We start from the raw sequence: 22,104 nt of genomic DNA, 5'->3' as shown, positions 1-22,104 counted from the left end.
AAATTACATACCATGGGTTTATGCATTGTTAGCTTTAAACACTTCCTAAAGTGCATTATCCAGAATTTATCAGAAAACAATTTAATATTAGTGAGACAGATTGTTGTTATTCTGTGTAAGAAGCCCAATCAAAAACTGATGTATTAGACATTTCTGGAAAAGTCAAGGTGCCATTAAATAATTATTATGAACACATAAACAGCAGCCACTGTTACGAGTCAAGGAATGGGAATGCTTTAAAGAGCAAATTATTTTAAAGTTAGGGAAAAAAAACTTTTTATATGCACTGTGAAATTTGTATGCAATTACAGACGGCCTTCCCTATGCTTCTCAAATAGTCTCAATCTTCACAACAAAGAAATGAATTATTGTTATATTATACTCACCTTTTACAGATAAGAAAGGGGAGCACAGAGGGGCTAATTAACTTGTTCAAGGCCACACAACTAGTAAGTAGTAATAGATTCACGTTCAGGCAGTTTGATTTTTTTTTAACATTATTCACAAGAAATAATGTTTTCTCTGTGCTGATGCTATGGGTTTTCTTTTTTTTAATGTTATGTTATTTTAAGCCATTGCATCATTTTTAATTGTCTATGACCCTGACATATGGTAATTAGAGAAAACAGATTTCTGGAGGGAAAGCAACCACTGCTTACCCCCAAATTTAATTCCACACTTCCTCCCTCAGTTTCTACCACTAAACCCAACTTTAAAATACCATTCTCACAGAATGCAGAAAAACAAATATGTCAAGCACCAATTCTGAATAAGGTACCACACAGGATTAGAAAATGCACAAAAAACAACCCTATCTTTAAGAATGCTTTGAAAACTGCAGATGGATCCAGGAGACTCCATTCGAATCTTGCTGTGGTTTTCTCTCTTTCATCTGAGTTCTAAGTCTCCAAGCTGAAGGCTGAGAACAGGCATGACATAGCCCCTCCCCATTTTCCAGCTTCACATGAGCTTCACTCATTCTTACTAGGTTTCTGTTAGACCAGTGAATGCTTCCAGTCCTTTCCGAAGTCAGGATCTTAGCTTGCGCTGTTCCCACCATTTCACACACATCTCCCTGGCTACTTTCCCTGCAGCTGGAAACTGCTCTGGGTACACTGGGACTTAGCCAAACAGCACAGTCTCAGGAAATCCTCCCCTAATGGGTGAGGACCAGACCCTGCCCTCTGCTAGAATCTCTCACAGCCTCCTCTACTTTCACTCACAGAATTTAGCTGGTGTCTGGGGCATTCATTTATGTAGTCATTTGTCCTGTGACTCTGTCTCCCACCTGTTAGCAAAGTCTTGTGGCTTACTCTATTTCCTGCATCTAGCACCCTCCTTTCTTTTGCACAGCAGAATCCAAATACGTGTTTTAAGACATACTCTTCCATTGAAATGACATCTGTCCCTTTGATTCTAGGGTAGTAAAGGCTCTGCCGTGACTGGTCCCACATTCTGCACTATCCTCTGTTCCTTTTTCACATTTCCTTGAGTTAACCGAATTTTCCTGTGTCATTTGTGTCCTGACACTCAAAAGAATTAGGTGGGCCAAAGAAATATGAAAACAATTAGTGGTTGAGGAAAAGGCATGGAGAAAATTGCATATTCTTGAAACCCACTTGAATATTTTAATCTAAAAGTCTAAACATCTCAGCAGGTACACATTTGTTGGGGTACTAAAAGTATATTTGAGGACTCACTTGATATCTAGTCAGGTTTTATCATATCAAATGCTACCTCATACTGTATGATGAAAACACAAGTCAAGGTCTTGTGACACGGGCTCCAATTAAAACCAAACATAGGAGAGAACCAAGCTGTGCAAGAGCATTCCTGGTCCTCCTGCATCCTTCTCCTACTGTCTCCCTCCCCTACTGCCTCCCTCTACTACTGCCTCCCTCTCATACTGCATCACTGCTCCTACTGCCTCCCTCCCCACTGCCTTCCTCTCCTACTGCATCCCTGCCCTACTGTATCCCTGTCCTACTGCACTCTCACCTACTGTGATGTCAAATGCAGATTGGCAGTGTGGTGCACCCATTGACCTAAACCCCCTCCACTCACCAAGCTCAGATGCTGCTGAAGAAGCTAGAAGAAACAGTAGACTGTGGGCCATGTCTTCTGATTTTTAAAAGCATGCTCTACTTCACTAGAGACAGTGACCTAGTCTCCCCAACCCATCACAAGTACTGAACCTGCTACTACATACACATCAGGTGAGGTTGGAAGGTGTCTCACTTACTGTGAACATATTCACAGTAGAAGCCCAGTGAGGCTAAATTTACTTTTCCTTCATTCTCTATGCAAACTTTAAAAATTATAAAATGAATGAGAACTTTTTTGGCTAAAAATGGCAGAAATTCATTCTTCATAGTTCTGGAGGTTAGGAATCTGAAATCGAGGCCATGCTTCCTCTAAGGCCACTGGAGAAGAACCCTTCCATATCTTGTCCAGCTTCTGGTGGCTCTTGGCAATTGTTGGCTTCCCCTGGCTTGTTGCTGCATTGCTCCAGTCTCTACCTTTGTTACCACATGGCCTTCTTCCTGTGTGTGTATGTACTTTCAGTGATCTGTGTGCTTGTAAGGATACCAGTTACTGCATTTAGGGCCCACGCTAATCCACTATGACCTCATCTTAACTTGATTGTATCTGAAAGAAACCCTATTACCAAATAAAGTCATATTCACAGGTCTGGGAGTAGGACGGCACTTCCCTATAACTTTCTCAGAGATACAATTCAACCCAAAGTACTTGTTATGTATATAAAAATAATGATTCTTCTTCTTTCATTTTCTCCTCTTCTATGTAAAGAATGTAGGTGATTGTATGAGTGGTCCTTTTTTTTTCTTGGTCCCTCTAAGTACAGGTCTATCAATTTTATTTGGCTGTTAACTCCATAAGTGTGGGAAGTGGATTATAAGAAGCCTATGAGAACTTGACATAGCACAGTTGTGCTCAATGATCTACAGGCTGAGTTTGGCACAGCCCCAGCTTCAGAAGAGAGTGAGAAGGCAAAATGCAGCACAGCTGCTTTTCCTAAATTGTTTATGTTCAGAGAAGTGGGAAAAGTAGGTTTCTCTTGTTACAATGTTATGCCCCTCCCTGAGAAATGTTGCTCCACCTCTTTGTTTACCACTGGATATAAAAGACTCACTGAAGGAGGATGTGAGGTTTTTTGATGGGGGATTGATTGGAGGTTTTTTGATGGGGATTTTTGATTGGCTGCTGCTGACACTATTGCTGGCTGTTGTGTCTCTACCAGAGCAGCTTTCTGCACCAAGAACTTTATATAATAGGCTTTAAAAAAGCTAAGCTAAAGAAAAGCTAAAGAGAACATGGGACAGTGCAAGTCTGAGGACCCAGACTTTAAGAGTTATGCTAATGCAGTTTTTAGATGCGGCTGCTGTTGTTTGTCTGCAAGTCTGAGCTCTGAGACTTTAGAGGAAACATGGGACAGTGCAAGTCTGAGGACCAAGACTTTAAGAGAGATTAAAGGGAACATGGGACAGTGCAAGTCTAAGGAAACAGACTTTAAAGAACAGAAGATTTTAGAAGTAAGATTTTAAAGAATAAGAGAAAAGAAGCAACGAGGCTGTTGTGCTTCTCCATCCAAGTGCCCAGCACACCTGGTATCAACTTCCTGCATGTCTGTCTTCTATCACTTGTCCTTTCTGCATCTCCAGTTGCCCTCAGTTAGGTAAGGAGAACAAGAGCGTGAGAAAGCTCGCTACCCTTATGTTGGTCATTAGGTTATCTAATATCCAGGTGTGAACTAAAAGTAGAATCATTATCTCCTGGTGTGACAGATAGGATTTTGTGCCTTTCTTTTAGGGAAGCAGATCAGGGTATCTCCATCTTTATCTTGGTTGGAATAGTGGCCTGCTGTTAGGCAGATGCATGATGTTGTTATTATTCCTGCTATATGAAAATTTAAGTTTGGTAGAATGGTTCTGAGCAGCTGAAAGATTCTGGTTATTTGGCAAGAGACTGAACACAAGAGAAGCCATGTTTAGCCTCCTGTTGCTTATGGTGCTTCCTGAAGCATCTGGCTTTTCACAGAGCCAGGGCATTTCTGGAAATTGCTATGGCAGTGTTCTCCCACCCACCTGGAGCTCTGACACTGGTACTGGTAGTGACAAGGGTGGTGACTTTGGGCTCTTGTCCTGATCTTCTGCATCTTCAGTGTAAGTGTGGACTTCTGCTTCCTTACTTCTTCTCTTTACATAGGTCTGAGTTTCTTACTTTATGTAGAAATGAATTTCTCATTTTCCTTCTCTCTGAAAACTCTCTTTAAATACTTCTTTGAAGGTGGGTGTCCTTGTGACAAATTTCCTCAATTTGTATTTGTCTGAGAAATTCTGTTTCTCCTTCATGTTGGGAGGGTCATTTCATAGATACAGCATCCAGGTTGGCAGTTTTCTTTCAACACTTTGTATGTCACTCTAAGCTCTTCTTGCTTGCATGGCTTACGAAGAGAACAGTGTAATTCTTGTCCTTGCTACTCTCTAGGTAAAATATTTTTTTCCTTGGCTTTCAAAAATTTCTCTTTGCCTTTGGTGTTCCATAGTTTGAATGTGAAATGCATAAGTATATTTTTTCAGTATTTATCTTGGTGGTTGTTTTCTGAACTTCCATGATTTTTGACTGGGTGTCTGTTATTAATTTTGGCAGATTCTCAGTCATTAGTCCTTTGAATATTTATTCTGTTTCTTTTATCTTTCTCTCAGGTATCCCATTACATATACAGTCTACCTTTTGTAATGGTTCCACAGTTTGTGATATGTTGTTCTTTTTCATTTTTTTTTTCTCTTTGTATTTCAGTTTTGGAAGTTTTCAGTAATGTATCTTCAAGTGCATTGATTCTTCCCACAGCAGTGTCCAGTTTTCTAATGAGCCCGTCAAAGGCATTCTTCATTTCCATCAGGGTGGTTTTTATTTCTAGCATTTCTTTTTTAATTCTTTCTTAAACATTTCCATCCCTATGCTTACATGATCCACATATTCTTTATATTCTCTATGTTTTTTTCATTTGTGACCTTAGCATATTATCAGAGTTAATTTTAAATTCCTGGTCTGATCATTTTCAAATCACTGTCATATCTGAATCTGGTTCTAATGCTTGCTTTATGTCTTCAGATGACGGTTTTTGTTTTCTACTATACCTTATGATTTTTTTCTTGAAAGCTGCAATAATGTGTTTAGTAAAAGCAAAGGGGATAGTGAGGCCTTTAGCATGAGGTTTTCTGTTTTTCTGACCAGATGTTAAACTGAATTTACTGTTTGCCATACCTGTGGCATCAGAGGTAAAGTTTATTCTGGTTTCCTTGGTTTTGTCTTCCCTATTGTCTTTGTTTTCCTAGAGATTCATGAAACAGAGGCTGAGGGCCGATTTTAGTATGTTCAGCTTTTTTTTTTTTTGGTAAGGATCAGAATAATGACTTTTAAATTCTTCACAGGGCAGATGAGAAACTGGAAGTTCAAATATAATTTTTTTATATTTGTTTTAGAAAATCTGAAAAATACAGAAAATTATTAGGTTGAAAGTAAAAACCACCCACAATTCCTGTACCCAGAAATGATGGTTGTCAAACTATGGATATATATTCTTTCCATGCCTTCAATGGATAAGCATGTATAATATGTATAAGATAATTTTAATAGAATTTATTCTGTGTTCTACATACTTTTATGACCATATTTACCCATGAAAGTGTTATATATTTCTCTATGGCAGCAAAAGTTCTTAGACTTTTTGCTTATTAATTGCAAATATTATAAAACATTAGGTGATATGAGCATATTATTATTTATTTTCCTTGTGGGTAGTATACAGAGAGGTTTACACAATAAAATCTGGAATTAGACTGCCTGACTCAAACCCTAATCCTTCCACTTGCTGACATTTCCCTGCTCAAAATCCATCCCACAACATTTTGGCCTCTAATCTGATTATGAAACTCACAAAGCTGAAGACGAATCCCAAATACATCTGAGATCATTCAAGTCTCATTCATGTTCCTAGTCACATTTTCCAACTACACTTTGTTACTTTTTCACTTTCCCAACTCAACTTCCTCTTCATTCCCTGCTTCCCTGACACCAGTCTCTAGGCTCACCATCTTTTTCTATTTCCTTTGTTGAACCCTGGTTCAGATTGTAACTTCCTCTGGGAAGGCTTCATTCCCTTTTCCTTTCTAAGCAGAATTAATTGCTCCATCCTTAGTGGGCTTCATGTAAGATAACCCACTTAGCACCAGGTTACTGAGCAACTGTGTTTGCATTTATATCTCTTGCCAGGTCTGGGCTCTGAGGGCAGGGACCACACTGTTCTCATCTTTCTAACTCCCTTTTACCTTCTAGACCCAAGTAAACAGTATGGACTCAGAAGGGCTTTAAAGAACACAGGCATTCATTCAGGCTCAATTTGAGATTATTTATATACACACAGGATTGAACTCAGAGTCTCTTGATTGCTTAACAAGTGCTCTACCACTTAATCCACTCCCCTAATCCCTTTTTGCTTTTGTTTGTTTTTCAGATAGGATGTCACACTTTTCCTGGGTATCCCTTAGACCATGATCCTTCTACCTCCAACCTGGGATGATAGGTGTGCACTTCCATACCTGGCTAGATGCTGACTGCTGACTGCTTTTGAAGGTAATCACAGAGCCAATTTTGGAATTTAATGTTTGTTGCTATTGCTGTTGTCATATTAAGTTTCTGTTTCACCAGGGCAGGGCCATCCAGCTACAGCAGGGTACTCTCACTTTCCTGAAAATGGCAATACTTTCACTGAAGTCTATAGTCAGACACATTAAAGAAAGGAAACAATGAACTGGAAGGGTCCCTGGAGATAGGTTGACTCAATTCTTTCATTTTACAGATGAGGAACCTGGGAAAGAGAGAGGTTAATGGCCTTGGTCAAAGAAAATGGAGGAGGGAAATAGAATAGAGAACTCATTCCAATTAAGAACACTTTTCATTAAATTGGAGCTTTAAAAAACAAAGTAGTGATTAAGACTTCTGCTCATTGAATTAGTCTCTTTCCCAGGTAGCTGAACTGGGGAGTTCTAACCATAGCCACATCTGTTGTTGTTAACTTCTGCAAATTTTGTTAGAATACACTAATCCTACATGTCAAAGTGAAAATGGATCTTAACATCTTTCCTCACCACCTATCATCAGAGGATTCAGGTGATCTATAAAGGTGTAGGAAGGTGCCCCTGAACTTAGAAATTCCAGCTTGACCACAATAAGAATCCATATGTAATTGATAAGGCCACATGTAGGAGTCACCTCAGAAAGAAAAATTTGGAAAACCCTTGAGACCATTTCAATTAACCTGGGCATCATTTCATGCCCATGTGAACAGAATACAATTTCACTAAACTGTTTGGTTGTATTGTACTATAGGAGATGCCCTTAAAAGTGACACTTACAGATAGATTCAGTATGTGTGCTTCTCCAGGAGCACAGGAGACACTACACCTGGGATTCACTAAGATCATGAGAAAGATGTGTTTGGTGATAACACAGGGGAAGTCCATCCACTGGGCTTTTCATAGCTTAGAAAAATGATCTAAAGGCAACCCAATCACTCCCCTTTTGGTCTGATTCTTTGTTCCCAAATGACCTTTTGGTTCCACACTGAACCATAACCTTTAGCTTTTCTGATATTGATAATAGGGTGACCTCAAGGATAAGCTTTAACTCTGCAGCCACAAGAGAGAATTAGCTTTTGTTACAAAATGTTAACTTGACTTTATGGCTGATGCATCAGTTTCTTATGGATATCATACTTTGGACTGTATTGATTATTACAGGGCATGGCCACTGATTGGGTAGGCAGTGGTCACTTTTGTGTTCCTAGCTTCAACTCTAGATTAGTACTCTAAATTACAAGGCATTGTTCAAAATTACAATAAGGGAATTTAAATTTTAATTAGATATTTATATATTCTTTTGCTCTCCCTTTCTTTCCTCTAGGACCCAAATTTGAAGTTGCTTCCCAGTGTATTGTGAATGGGTTACAGGATCCCAAGAAAGTAGGACTGAGCCACTATGAAAGAAGCATAGGGGGACTTTCTTTGGGCTAGTCATCTAAGGGCCATGTCCACACTCCCAACTGTCCTCTCATGAGTATCATTTGTAATTTGTTGTGACAGGGAAAAGGCCAGGAGGCACTGGTCACAATTTTAACTCACAAGAAAAGGGAAAGCGCGAACATCCCACAGTTAGTTGTCTGGCCACAAACATCCCCAAAGGAACGTGGCAGATGACACCAATTTTCTCTAGGATTCCTATTGGCCCAAGGCCTGAAACTCCAGGTTGGGCCTTTATGCTACCCCCACCTATTGCAAAAGTGTGTGTTTACCTCAGTTTTCCAATATCACCACTGAAACCACTATTCTCAGGGAAGGAAAACCTGTGGGAACCAAATTGTATTTTTCCCACCAAAAAAAACAGGTAGAGCTCTGAGTCTCTGAACTTTACATAAAGCCTGTGGTATCTCACATGCCAAGAAAGACTGAACTGATGTATATCTTAGCATGAACACTAAAAACCATAAACAAAATGATCCCAATGCACAGTTTTCTGCTTTTTAAAATGTGTTTCAAAAGGAGAATGAATGAATAAATGAATGAATGAGTGAACAAGTAAATAAACAAATAGATGGGAACTTCCTGAGCATTGAAATGTTATGCAAATTCCACAATGTTTTCATTAGACAGAATAAATAACTGAAGCTGAAGCACCCAGATTTGTTCCAACAGCTAAACTGGATTGGAAAAAGCCATCTTTTTGGACAAAAATTAGACTACAACCAACTACTGAAAACTCTCTCTTGAAAAGGGCTTACTTTAAGAAAATGTTTAGCCCTCCACAAACAGACCTCTATAAAGAGAATTTCTAGAAGTTTTTAGTGAAGTTACAGGTACAAATTAGAACCATATTACCTAATATTGATACTTACAAAACACAAAAAGGATGCCTTTGTTCTTTATGAAAACTTCTTTTATCATTTTCATACTTGGACTTGGTATCACTATTATCTGACTAGCTATAATAAATTATCTATCTAGCTATAATAAATAAATAGGCTGGGGGTATGTTTCAAGTGGTAGAGCATCTGCCTAACAAGCACAAGGACTTGTGTTCAAACCCCCAGTAACACCAAAAAAAGAATTACTACAAGTATTTTTATTTTATGTGAAATTTGTAGTATCATAAATTTTATAAACATGGGATTCTGCAAGGATTCCCTTTTTGAAAAATATCAGTGTTGGGGCTTTTGCTATCTTCAATATCTTAGCTCAGAGTAGAACCATTTTTTTTTTTGTACACAGTTAACCTCCAAATAATTTGAAGCATTTATTCAATACAATTATACATATATAAAATTTATGTAAATAAATACAAATAAGTATGTGGGTATATATGTCAGAAATGAGGCAACTTTGAAAGAAGAATGTACAGTCTTAGCACTTTTCCAGGCGCACAGATGTAGAATTACAGTAAACTCAAGGAGAAAAGGAAGTAAACGCATGGAAGTTGTAAAAAGGATGATGCAGTTGGAACAGAAGAATGATTTCTTCAGCTAGAAACCAATCATGTCCAAGATCTCCACTGAACGTTCAAGTTCAAGTTCTTCATTTTTAGACAGATGACTTTAGACCATTCCATGAGCAATACAGCACTGAGCTACAGTTTTCTCCTATGTCACAAATACATGAAGATTATAAAGGAGCTATGGGTTCCATGACAAGAAGTTAGCTTAAGAATTAAAACAAACACACAACTAAGTGCCAGGCATTTTACTGCGTGCTTTACATATTTTTTTCCTCCTCACAACACTCGTTAGTACAGTGAGCTCTCCACATCTGCAGATTCTATCAACCATGGATTTAAAATATTCGGAAAAAAGTTGCATCTGTAATGCACAGGTACTGATTTTTTTTCTTGTCATTATTCCCCAAACAGTACTGTAGTTTATGACACCTATTCACACACCATTTACATTGTATTTCATATTATAAGCTGGAGATGACTTAAAGAATGTGGGAGATGTGCACAGATTTTGTCCAAATACTATGTATGCCATTTTATTTAAGGAACTTCTGCATCTATGGATTTGGGGCTCGATGGAGGGTTCTGGAACCAATGCCCCAGATATGGAGGGACAATCATATTGTAACATACATGTAAAATTGCACTCCTGCTCACATTTTCTAGGCCTTTGTTTGTCTTCATGATGCCTGGTAATCTCAGGTGTGGGGCTGCTTAGGTTGCTGTGAAGAAGCATCAGGCACCTTTGCACTTGACTTTGTCTCCTCTATCTCTGTGGCCTTGTACACATAGTATAGTGGCTTGGCACAGACAGGGTGAAAAAGTTGAGCTAATCTTTAATTTTTTTCTCCTACTCTACTCAAAAGTGCCAGACAATGAAAACAGACTGTGACCTTTTTTTCTTAAAACAAAGCAAAACCTGAAATGATGAAACAGTCCTCCCAAGCAGTCACCTGAAGGTCTTGTTAAATACTGTGGGCATCCTCAAATTCTGTAGTGGGCCACCCAGCCCTCCTCTGTGGGCTTTTCTCTTTCTCACAATTTGCTCTTTCTTCTCAAAAAGCCTGCTCCTAACCTATTCGTGCCATGCTTGGTTTTAGCCTGTGTTCTGAAATATCCACGCTCTCTCAGCCAACTTGGAATCTGGGAGAGAGTTTGTTCTTAGTGTTCTCCTGTCCGTATCGATTGGATCAAAGGGAGATCCATCTGGAACCCAGTTAAAGTCCTTCCAGATGGTAAGCTTGCTTCCAGATGGCGTGTTTAATAGGAGAGGAAAAAAAAAAAAAGCCATTGAACACAAGCATCCCAATGCTGGGGAAGGCCCTGTGACCTTATTTCTTCCAGGACTCTGGGATGCAGAATGCTTTTGCTGGCTTTAAATTTTCATAGGAAAGTACTCCTCTTCCTGATGTCAGACTGAAATTAGGAGCCTTTGGAAAGTTATAGTGTTATTTAGAGCCAAATACTCACCATCCATAACCACATGCATGCTTGCAGTGCATGATTCTTCTTCTTCTTTTCAAAGTTTAGATGAATTTAAAAACCATTCTCAAGCTCCAAAGAGTTTGGGAGCCTCTGATGTCTAGGTACCACCTCCTGGATGCTAGCTCATGTTTGGCTGATTCTAAAAATGGATGGCTTTCAGCAAGCCTGACCTGCAAATGATCATTTGCACACATGAATGGGCCCAATAAACATCACAGAGTTGTGTCTCCTAGTGACATGGCAGGCTGTCCTTTGAACAATGGGTGGACACTGGGTGTGTGCACCAGGGAAACCTAAGCAAGCAAGTTCAGAGATAGCACACATATTTGGCTTCCTTTGTTGTACACTTATAAATTTCCTCTACCCTTAGACTTCTTCAAAACATGCCCTTGTGTGGCCTGGATATTTCTATTAACTTAATAAAATGCAAATATTCATTCATTCATTCTCTCATTTTATCAAGGGGCTACTGTGTTCCAGGTCCTGAGCTTGGAGCTAGGGGCACAGAATGATGACAATTGAGAAAATTGCTGGTGGAGCCTGGATCATCCAGCTCTGAGTCTTTTCCAGAACACATCCCTGGGAAATGGGAATTGCATGGTGGAATTTGCACCTCTGCCCTAAGCTCCCCCTTGCTCCCTACAATTCCAGGCCAGTCAATGCAGGGGTCATCTAGGAGCAATCCACAAACTACGTGTGAGTGCTCATGGCCCACTGGCTATCAACGCAGGAACCAGGAACAAAAGGTCTGGACCTCGGCTAATGTTCCTTTGGGCCTGGATCTATAGACAGGCTAGTAGGTCATTCAACTTTATTTGCTTTTCCTCTTGGCCAGTTCGATTACAGGTATCATCCATATCTCTCCTGCTGGCTGCACGGTAGGCAAGGTGAAAGGGTAGTAAGTGAGAAGTCACTGCATGCTTACCAGCCCTGGCTCCTGGTAAGAACACAAGTCCAGGGACTTAACATTTGTGTTGACTTCACAGTTTGGGTGTCTGTAGCCTTAGGAATGCAGATTGCATATGTTGAAATAGAAATTATGCTGACTTGTACTTGCAATGTCTATGAAGATAGGTTTGCTACACAAAGTAGAGGAATTCCTATTTGTGTATATCTAGCTAATAACAAAACAACTACACTCCCAAGATTGGAGGGCAGAGACTGCAGATAAATCTCTATGCACATTTGAATACACAGTTTTCAAGGACCCTGGGACTTTCTGACAATACCTACTCAGGTACACACAATGAAAAAAATCACTTGTTTCTTTTTTTCCTGAACTTTTCTTTTTTGAAATAGGGTCTTCTTTTGTAGCTCAGAATGACCTCAAACTCTTGATCTTCCTTCCTTAGCCTCCCAAGTGCTGAGATTATAGGTGTGTACCACCATGCCTGGCTGTATCTGTTTATGAGCAAAATTGTGCTATTTTACTCATTATAGCTAAAAGAGCTGGTCTTGTTGGAATGATTATAATAAAGTCTAGCTCTTCACTAATTCAGATGAGCTCCACTCCCGTCTCTTGCCCCATTATTCTGAAATTGATGAGATTGTACAGTAGTCATGGAGAAACGGCATTAGGGGGTGCTCATTTAGCCTCTGGGCAGAGCTGTTCCTCAAACTATTTTAGACCCATGGTGGCTGATATCGTGAGCCTGCTATCTGTGTAATCATTCCTATTAAATCATGCCACCCTTCATAAAGCATGCTTTATTTTTGCTAGGTGCTCTAGCCCTCATTTGAATTATACCCTTTGCAGTCCTAATGGGGTGATTTCCTGTTCCCCAAGAGGAGAGTGGGGCCCTGTGAGGATCTCTGCTTAGCATCATGCCTCAGAAGCTACCCACTGTCAGCTGGGAATGGAACTTTTGCAAACACAGTGCAGCTCATGTGGAAAGTCCTGGCATCTTTTCTCAGTTCTAAGTATCTGCTCATATATGTTTCAGAAAGTTCCTGCCTCTTCCCTCTCCTGTGAAGATGTTGGAAGAAGCAGGGTATGGTGGTTCTGCTTGTAATCCCAACTACTCAGGAGGTAGCGAGGGGAGGACTCAAGGCCAGTACAGAGAAAAGGTCAAGACCCTATCTTAAAAACAAGCCAGGTATAGTGGTGCACCCCTGTGGTCCCAGCTACTCAGAGGCAGAGGTAGGAGGATTAAGGTTCAAGGTCCACCAGGAAAAAGCAAGGGACACTATCAGAAAAATAGCTAAGGTAAAAATAGGCGATGTGCTGAATGTGATCTCAGCTCATCGTCACACCAGCCATGGTGGTCAGTAATATCATTCTTTCCAATTTGTACAGAAGGACACAAAGCAGAAAGGGGGGAATCTCATGCTTCAGTTCACCTGGCCCATACACCTGTTTGACTGCAGAGCTTACTGAACTGCCTCTCCTGAGGGCCTGGGACCAGTGCAGCAAGTGTTTAGGTACTTTAGGCTCCAGCTACTCAGGAGATGAGAAATAGGAAGATCACAGTTTGAGGTTGGCCTGGGCAAAATTAGTGTGAGACCCCATCTGCAAACACAAAGTAAAAGTTAAAGGGCCAGAGGCATGGCTCAAGTGATAGAGCACTTGCCTAACAAGCGTGAACTCCTCCTTCCCCCAAGAAAAAAGAGACTCAGGTCCCTTGCTCCTCAGACAGGTACAGGGGGTGCCCTACTGCTTTTCATACACCTGAGTCCATAATGCACACTCAAGAAAAAGCTGCACAAATGTCAGATCTGTGGATTGTGAGAGTCTCTGTCACTGTCTGTACTTTTCAGTCTTTGTTCTGTTTGTGACATAACTCTTATTTTCCCAGAGACCCTGAAGCCTTGAATGGACACGGGGTGTCCTTCAGAACACTCTCTCCACCACACACCTGGGGATTGAACTCAGGGCTTAGCACTCGCCTGGGAACACTTTTGTCATGTCCGTTGGCAGAACTTGGAATTGCACATCTCACAATAGGAGAAAGGGCTAAAGTTCAATGTTTAAAGGAGTGAAAAATCCGTCCCTTTTGAGTTTTTTTCATTTGCTAAGAAATAATACAGCGTAAGCACCAACTTTGTGTTCAGCACAGTGCTGAGTGGTGCATATGGGGGCAACACGGTGAGCTTGCTTTCTCTCTCTGGGTCTTATGGTTTAGGACAGGAGTCGGCAAATGTAGCCACTGCTGCTTTGCACATAAAGTTTTACTGGAACATAGCCACACCCATCTGTTTGCATACTGCCTCAGGCAACCGAGGTAAGTCGTTGCAACAGAACCATATGGCCTACAAAGTCTAGAATATTTACTATCTGGATCTTTACACAAGAACTTTGCTAACCCCAGTTCTAGGATCAAATTTATTATTTATTCATTTTTGCTTTGTTTTTTCTGGAGACAGGATCATGCTACCCTGACTAGGCTAGCCTGGAACTCATGAGCCTCCTGCCTCAGCCTCCTCAGTACTGGGATTGTAAGCATGCACCACCACGACCAGTCTCAAATTTATTTTTTAAGCCTAGAAAATGTTCTTCTTAAATAGAACACATATTCATTCCCAAATGAATCAACCACAATGCTTCCTTAATTTTTAAAATGCAGTACTCATCAACATTCATCAGGTGGTTACTACCTGCCAGGCAAGAGTTCCAGGCACTGCACATGTATCAATTCAATGACTTGGAATAGTAACACTATGCAGTAAGCCTTCGTTTACTTACTTTGCATGCCGGAGGTCGAACCCAGGGCCTTGTGCATCCTGTACCTCTGAGTTCCACCCCTCCAGCCCCTCTGGAGGCCAAAGTGCAGAGCTTTGGTGACAGCCCTGGCTGCCTGGCGCGTGCTCTTTTCCATTACCCTGGATTGGAGGAGGAAGCAAGGTGTAAGTTGTACCCAAGCAAATGAGAGGAGGGGAGGAAAGTCAAACCCAGGAAGTGGCCTGGCAGTGCTGGCCTAGCTACTGCTGGGCCTATTTTTAGTCCTAAGAAAATCTTAGAGCATGAATCTCTCTTGCTTTCTAACCTCAGACTGATCAGAGGAAATGAAATCTGTGTACCTCACTCAGAGCCTCCCTGAAATTAAATCACTGCTCAGATGGAGATGTTTCTAGTGCCTCTGCTAACACTGATGAATGGAAGATGCTTTGAAACTCAGTGAAAAAGAAAAAGAAGAAGCATTGATTCATTTCTTCAGAAAGAGGAAATACAAGGAGGAAGACCCTCTTTACAGCTGATTCCTGTACCGCCAAGAACCTAAACGGGTGTGCCCTTCTGAGTTCCTCCTTGTATCTCACAGCATATTACTACCCCACCCCCAACAGAACCTTTCTAAGACTCGAAAGTATCTCTTGGGGCTCTTGATGCATAATACCAGGCCCACAAGATTACACCTGGGTAACCCACATCTTAGTAGGTGTGGATAGCTTACTGCATCCCAAAAACATGCACAAAAAGGTTCCATGCCTTAACCTTCCCATCACCACAAAGGCACACCTACAGCTCACCCAAACTTTCTCTGGAAATTTCCACTAGTTGACAAAAGTCTGGGAAGATTTTCTCAAGCTCTGGCAGCCCCTAGGGAATCACTGGGCCTGTCCACAGTACCTCGTAGAAATGTCGCTTTCCAGAAGACCATGAGGAGGATCCTGTCTGCATTTCCCATGCACTGGGGAAACTGGAAAATGAGATGTGGTGCTGGCTGACATGGGAACTCAGAGCCACACACATTACCAAAACTCCATAGTGCCATCTATGAATGTCAGTGTCTGTACCCACCACCACTAATTGTAGTTGTACCCACCCAAAGATTCTGAACTTCAGGTCCCTACAGTGGAGCCCTCTCCAGATGAGTTTTATAATAGTTACTACTGGTTTCAGGTGTCAGGCTGAGTCCTTGCTCTAACCTCCAAGCACCAGCAGCCCAACAAGCAAGTACCTGGGTTCTGAGTCAGGCCTGGGGAACCAGAAAGTGCAAGGTGCCTGCTTTCAGGTCTAGCAAGCTGTTCACTCCATACAGCTTTGCACGGCAGGCAGCTCCGGCTGCTCTGTAAAATCTTTGGGAGGCCTCGTGTTTTCATATGCATCACTACCAGCACGGCATTCATGGAACATTTAAATAGCCCCTGTCTCTATAGAATTAGCTAGACAGCCAGCATTGGAGAAGCTGGGAGATAATTATGTCTCCCATAAAGCGAAGTTCTGCTCTAAGGAGGGAATGTGCCAGGTATATTTTTTCTTTCTCTTCATATCTTTGCCATCTCATGCCAAGATACCTTCCAAGCCACTCTTTTGTTCAGGCTTCTCTCTTTCATGAAATGATTTTATTGTCTCTGAGCTCACTAGTAACTTTCACATTAAAAATACAGTTTTAATTCCCTGTACAGTTACACTGTATTAAAAATACAGTTTTAATGTCCCAATTTTATTTGGGACATACATTGGGGCTCATGTGTAACCACTGTACAAAAAGTTTGCAAAAGCATAATTGTCTGGTCATTTACTTTTAACCCCCTTCCCCTTTTTATCTCAAAATAATCAAATTGACAGGTAGAAAATATCCAAGCTTTCTAGTTTAAATTTGTGCCATATTGATTCAAAGTTAATATATTTTTTAAAGGTTATCTAATTAAATCTCAAATGGCTCTGGAGAATGTTTAGTCCCATTTCTGATCCCAGCTACCCTGTCTTTAAGAAGTTAAGGCACCAGGGAATAGGAAGGTAAGAGAGAAGAAGAGGAAGGGAAAAAGAATTAGAAGATGAATTAAACACGTGCCCTTTGTGTAGTGTCTTTAGTTTATTGAACATTTTATATCAGTCCAAGAACAACTATGTAGAAGAAATATTTGGGACATCCAGTATTATAACTCCTGCACAACTGCAGGAGCACCTTTGTTATGATAACATAAGTATATGGATCTAACAACTGACATTTCTTCCCCGGCACTGAATTCTGGCCCTGTGCCTTCCCTCCCTAGCTGTGACCTATATGCAGTCCTCCCAGTGGACCTTTTTGTAGCCACTGTAGATCCATGTCTGGCGCAGTTAGCATCCTGAGGGGCCATCTCCCAATCCAGTCCCCTGCTAGGTTTGCCCCATTCTGAAGGCAGAGACTTGGACAGCTGCTTGGCTCCTGGCAATGCGTAGTGACTTCCCAGGGAAGTTCTGGCTCCCAGCCTAGACTCTGCTTCCCAGGTCACCAGGGAACTCACTACTATTTATTCTTTATATCTGGTTCTGCTCCCATCTCCAGAACTTAGGTTTCCCATCTGCCTAGTCCTACAATCCTCCCCCATTTAGAAGGTAGAGGCAGAGAAAGGGGAGAGAAGACGGGAACACTCAGGTTATCCCCCAAAGACCCAGCCCTGTCTGTCTGCTCCACCTGTCTATCAGGGTTCTCACTCACTCAGCTTTGCACCATGGAGCCTGAGGACAGCTACAGTCTTCATCGTGAAGTGAAAGTGTTGTGAAATGGCCCTTCATTAACACCTTCCCCAGGGAAGACCCTAGGAAGGCTTGCTTCAGTCACTAAGGAAGAGACATCACGTGCTGTTTGTCCCACATTTGTTTCTGCTAAAAATATCCCATGGCCACCTCTAGAAGCAATGCTGTCTTGGAGAGCACTAGCTACCTGGCTCTTCATCATAGCAGCTCTTGGAGCCTTCCCTTTTTTCTCTTCTTCCCTTTCTTTGGGTGGCCCTCTCTTTTCCTTTTCAAGCAATCAGGGGATTGTTTCCTTTAGAGCTGAAATGTGCCTCAGGAAGTCATTCAATTTGAAGTTAGGGGCATGGCTTAGTGATAGAGGGTTTGCCCAGTATGTACAAGGACCTGGTTTCCATCCTCAGCACCATTAAAGGGGTGTGGGGACTGGGAGCAGTGGTTCATGCCTATAATCTCAACTATGTGGGATGTGGAGACAGGAAGGTCATGGTTCAATGCTAGCTCAGGTGAAAGTTAGTGTGACCCCATCTTGTGATGAATGTGGTATTGAACCTACCCAGTGTAGGCAGGAGAATTGTAGTCTAAGGCTTGCCTGGAAAAAAGTTAACATGAAAAAGAAACTAAAAGCAAAAGGGCTGGGGGCAAGGCTCAAGTGGTGTCTAGGAAGAACAAAGGCCCTGCATTCAATCTGCAGTATAGTCCAAATAATTGTATTAGTAATAATAATAACAATCATTGTAACTCCATCCTTTGCATTGAGGTTAAGAAGATGGTTTGATCTCCATTTTGCAGAACAGGAACAAGCCCAGGCACAGGAAGAAGCAGAAATGTAAAAGTCAGGAGGCCTGATGTGAATTAGAATCACCCGGGGACCATCCTTCCAGGACAATTAGATCAGCATCTCTCATCTCTGAATGGGATGGTTTTCCAGTACAACACGTATCAGCGTCACCTGGAGGGACTGGTAAGAACTGATTGAAGGCCTCCCTCCAGAGTCTCATGCATCAGACCTGGGCAGGGCAGGAGAATCTGCTTGCACAAGTGTGTCTATCTGTATGTCCAAGTGCATTTGTAGACACCTGGTGACGCTGATGCTGTACCAGGTGTCTACACCTGATGGGGTCTGTACTATGAGAACCACCTGTGGTAGGAAACACCTTTGTGGAGCAGTGGGATTGTCAAGAAGAGACCCTGTCTCACTTCAAAAGGCTTCAACCAGTCCCTGGTCAGGGGGCCAGGATCTCCAGCCAATGTAAAGAACCACATGTTCTCCCAACCAACTGAGAAAGGAAGGGTACCGGATGGCAGCATCTCTGTCTTCCTTGAGGCCTTCCTGGACTTTAGTTCCACCATTTTCCTTCATTTTTCCTCATTGACTTTGAATTCCACCAGGCTTCTGATCTCTGGATCCAACTCCCAACCCCCCCCAAAAATCTTTTCCTGGGCCATGTCTTGTCCTGCTCAAACCTAGTCAATGTCCCTTCATCCTTCACATCTTGACAGCCTGGTGCCCAAGGTACAAAGAGGGTGTGTCTATTTCTCCACCTGGTCCCATTGCTCCTTTTTGCCTGTGCTATTTGTTGAAAATTTCACTGCTCAGGGTGCTAGGCCTTTTTGCATCCTGTCTCCTTCCTTAAGAGGATGAGTCTAAGAAACTTATTTCTGCTTTGAATAGCTACATTGGTAATAGCTAGCCAGCTAGATTTCTGATTTTTGTTTGAGAGGTATCTTTTTCCAACCCATTTGCAGAGCAGAGCTGATGCATAAATATATTTCCCAGTCACCAAACATCTATCAAGTGCCTGATGTATTAGTAGAACCATGCTATGCTTAAAGATGAGCAGATAGAGAGCCCAGTTTCTCCCCTCAAGTAGTAAGGGAGTCGGGGTTGCAAAGCAGGGGCCAGGTCTACGTGACAGATGCACAAACAGAAGCCTGTGCCAGGGTGGTGAAATGGTGGCAGGAGAGTGACATTAAACCCTGAGCCCCAGACTGAGCCTGTCATGCCTCCACTTCCCTGAGACCTGAACTTACAGATTTCTATTCATTACTGTTGGGAAATACAACATTGATTGATATATGCTGGGACCATAACAAATGCAAGAGAGCAGAGAACTATTCTCTCACACAGCGTGCTGGGGAGGGCAATGGAAGCTCAATTGTTGGAAGGGTTTCAAATCAGATATAAGATTCAAGTAAGAGGACTAGTGTTATGACTAAAACCTCTAGTCTTAGATACATGGGAGGAGAGATCAGGAGGACTGAGGTTTGAGGCTAGCCCAGGGAAAAAATTAGCAAGACTTCCATCTCAATCAATGGTTGGGCACAGTGACATAAGCCTGCTATTCCAGCTATGTAGAGAAGCACAAGCAGGAGGACCATGGTGCTGGCCTGTTTAGATCTAAAGAAAGACCCTATTTAATAATACAAATAAAGCAAAAAGCGCTGATAGAATGGCTAAAATTGTAGGGTGCCTGCCCAGCAAGCACAGGCTCTGAGTTCAAACCCCAGTACCACCAGAAAAAAAAATTCAAGTAAGAGGTGTCTAGCATGAAATGAGCAAGCTAACCTGGCATATCCATGGAGCTGAGTCAGGAAGGGGAAGAGGAGGGTAGCAAGCTGATGAGGAGCTTCTCTTGAGTGAGGGAATTACAGATGGTGGGCTGGAATCACTGTAACTTTGCAAGGGCTCATCCCCTACCATGTGAACTCATCCTGTGATGGTTTGAATCTAAAAATGTCTCCTAATGGCTCATGTGGTAAAGGCAAGGCTTGGTTGCCAGTTGCCAGGCTTTTGAGAGGTGATTGAATTATGAGGCTGCTAACTTCAGTGAATTAGTCCATTTGAAATAGATGGTAGGGACCCACCTCTCCCTGGGGCACTGAGAAAGGAGTTAAGTATTGTCAGAGTACTGTTAAATATTGTTAATGCGTGGTTACTCATAAGCCTTTGTTGTAAACACCCTTTTGAAAGTTTCTTTTTCCTTTAAATGTGCTGAGATGTTGGGGGACTGGAGAGGATTGAATCCCTAATTGCTAGCTGATAGTACTTTCCACAGGGCTCTGGCTGCCTTCAGCAAAGGACTGCAAGCCAGGCAACTAGACTGCCCTCATGCCAGCACTGGCTGTTTTTTGTTTTGTTTTGTTTTTTTCTTGCGCAGGAACCATCCTAATCTTCTCTGTATTGTTCCAATTTTAGTATATGTGCTGCCGAAGCGAGCACAGCACTGGCTGTTTTGAAGCAAAAGCACAAGTCTGGTTCCTGGAGGCATTGCCCCAGCAAGCAGTTTTTACCAGACTTTTGTCACCACAGTAGCCACCCAGGCCAGAGAGGGAGCCCTTCCTTCCTCTAGTGGTCACCAAAGACTAAGTTTGTGACTGAAGCAAATATAGTCCCTCATTTGCATGAGAGGCTGTCATGACTGGTGAGAGAGACTGTGCTATGATTGGTGCAAATACAATCCTTCATTTGCATGAGGGGACTGCCATGACTGGTAAAGACAACCTTGTCACAGCCTCTTCTGGCTATGTAAACAGGCTGCTCAGCTCACTTTGAAATCATCTGGGAGACACTCTTCATGCTTCCTGTTGGCATTACAACAACAGGTCCAATAAAGACTTCTCTCGAGTGATCTGTATTGCCTACTTACAATTCTTGTCGTTAGTAGAGCAGCTGAGCTGGGAGTATGAAGGAAATAAGAGTAGCACTAGCAGCAGTGGGGCAGCAAGAACAGTAATGAGGCAGGGACATGGGCCGGCAGCAGAGGTGAGGACGGTGGTGGGCTGGCCAGAGACATCCCAACAAGAGCAATGGTGGAGCAGGGGCTTCCCATGATGGCAGGACATCAGTGGCTGCCTGACAGCTACAGGAACCAGGCTTGCCTCCGTGGCTAATTGGACCTCAGCTGCAGGGTGGCTGAAGCTGCCCAGGAGCACAAGTGACTTGAGCAAGTAAGTGATGGGGCAATAGTAGTGACAGAGAACATGGTGAAACTGACATTGGCCAGTTGAGATCAGCCCAGAGCTCTGTACTGCTGCCCAACATGTCAAGAGCCTCAGCCCAACCTCCAAGTCCTGGAATCTCAATGTCCTGTCACCCCAGCTGTCAAAGGCCCAGGGTCATTGGTGCTGCTTGCTGTCATCTACTGCCATGGCTTAAAAACACCTGCCAAGAGCCAAGAATAACTGAAGGGGCTTCTCCTTGCCTATCCACAATTTCTATCAGGGTCGAGCAGAAGGATCCCAGCCAGCTCGTTTATGACACACTGATGAGGTCTTAAATGAATTAGATGGTGGGGTCTAGTTGGAGGAAGTAGGCCATTAGGGGCATGAATTTGAAGGTTATATCGTGTGCCCTGAGACCCCTCCCCTTACTCTCACTCTCTGCTTCCTGGCTGCCATGAGGTGAGCAGCTTTGCTCCATCACACAATTGCTGCCATGATGTTCTGCCTCATCTTGGACCCAAAAGTGTGGAAGCGACTGACCATGGACTGAAACCTCTGAAACCATGAGCTAAAATAACCCTTCTTTAACGTACTTCTCTCAATATCTTCTAATAGCAACAAAAAGGCTGACCAATACACACCCTAACCACTGCTTGGCTGCTACCCATTTTCCAAGGTTAGTTGGATTAAGAAAATAAAGGGGTAGTCAG

General features: G+C 42.3%; 1 non-coding gene across 1 annotated transcript; it reads right to left on the bottom strand.

The window, feature by feature from the left end:
- Positions 1-20,565: 20,565 nt before the first annotated feature.
- LOC141426074 (U6 spliceosomal RNA) lies at positions 20,566-20,672 on the bottom strand. Its single transcript, XR_012451181.1, has one exon. It is a non-coding gene; the product is annotated as a U6 spliceosomal RNA (small nuclear RNA).
- Between the last annotated feature and the right edge of the window lie 1,432 nt (positions 20,673-22,104).

This window comes from Castor canadensis, chromosome 8, assembly GCF_047511655.1.
Source record: "Castor canadensis chromosome 8, mCasCan1.hap1v2, whole genome shotgun sequence".
Classification (NCBI taxonomy): domain Eukaryota; kingdom Metazoa; phylum Chordata; class Mammalia; order Rodentia; family Castoridae; genus Castor; species Castor canadensis.
Note: the sequence above shows the minus strand (reverse complement) of the source record. Positions and strands in the feature narration are given on the sequence as shown.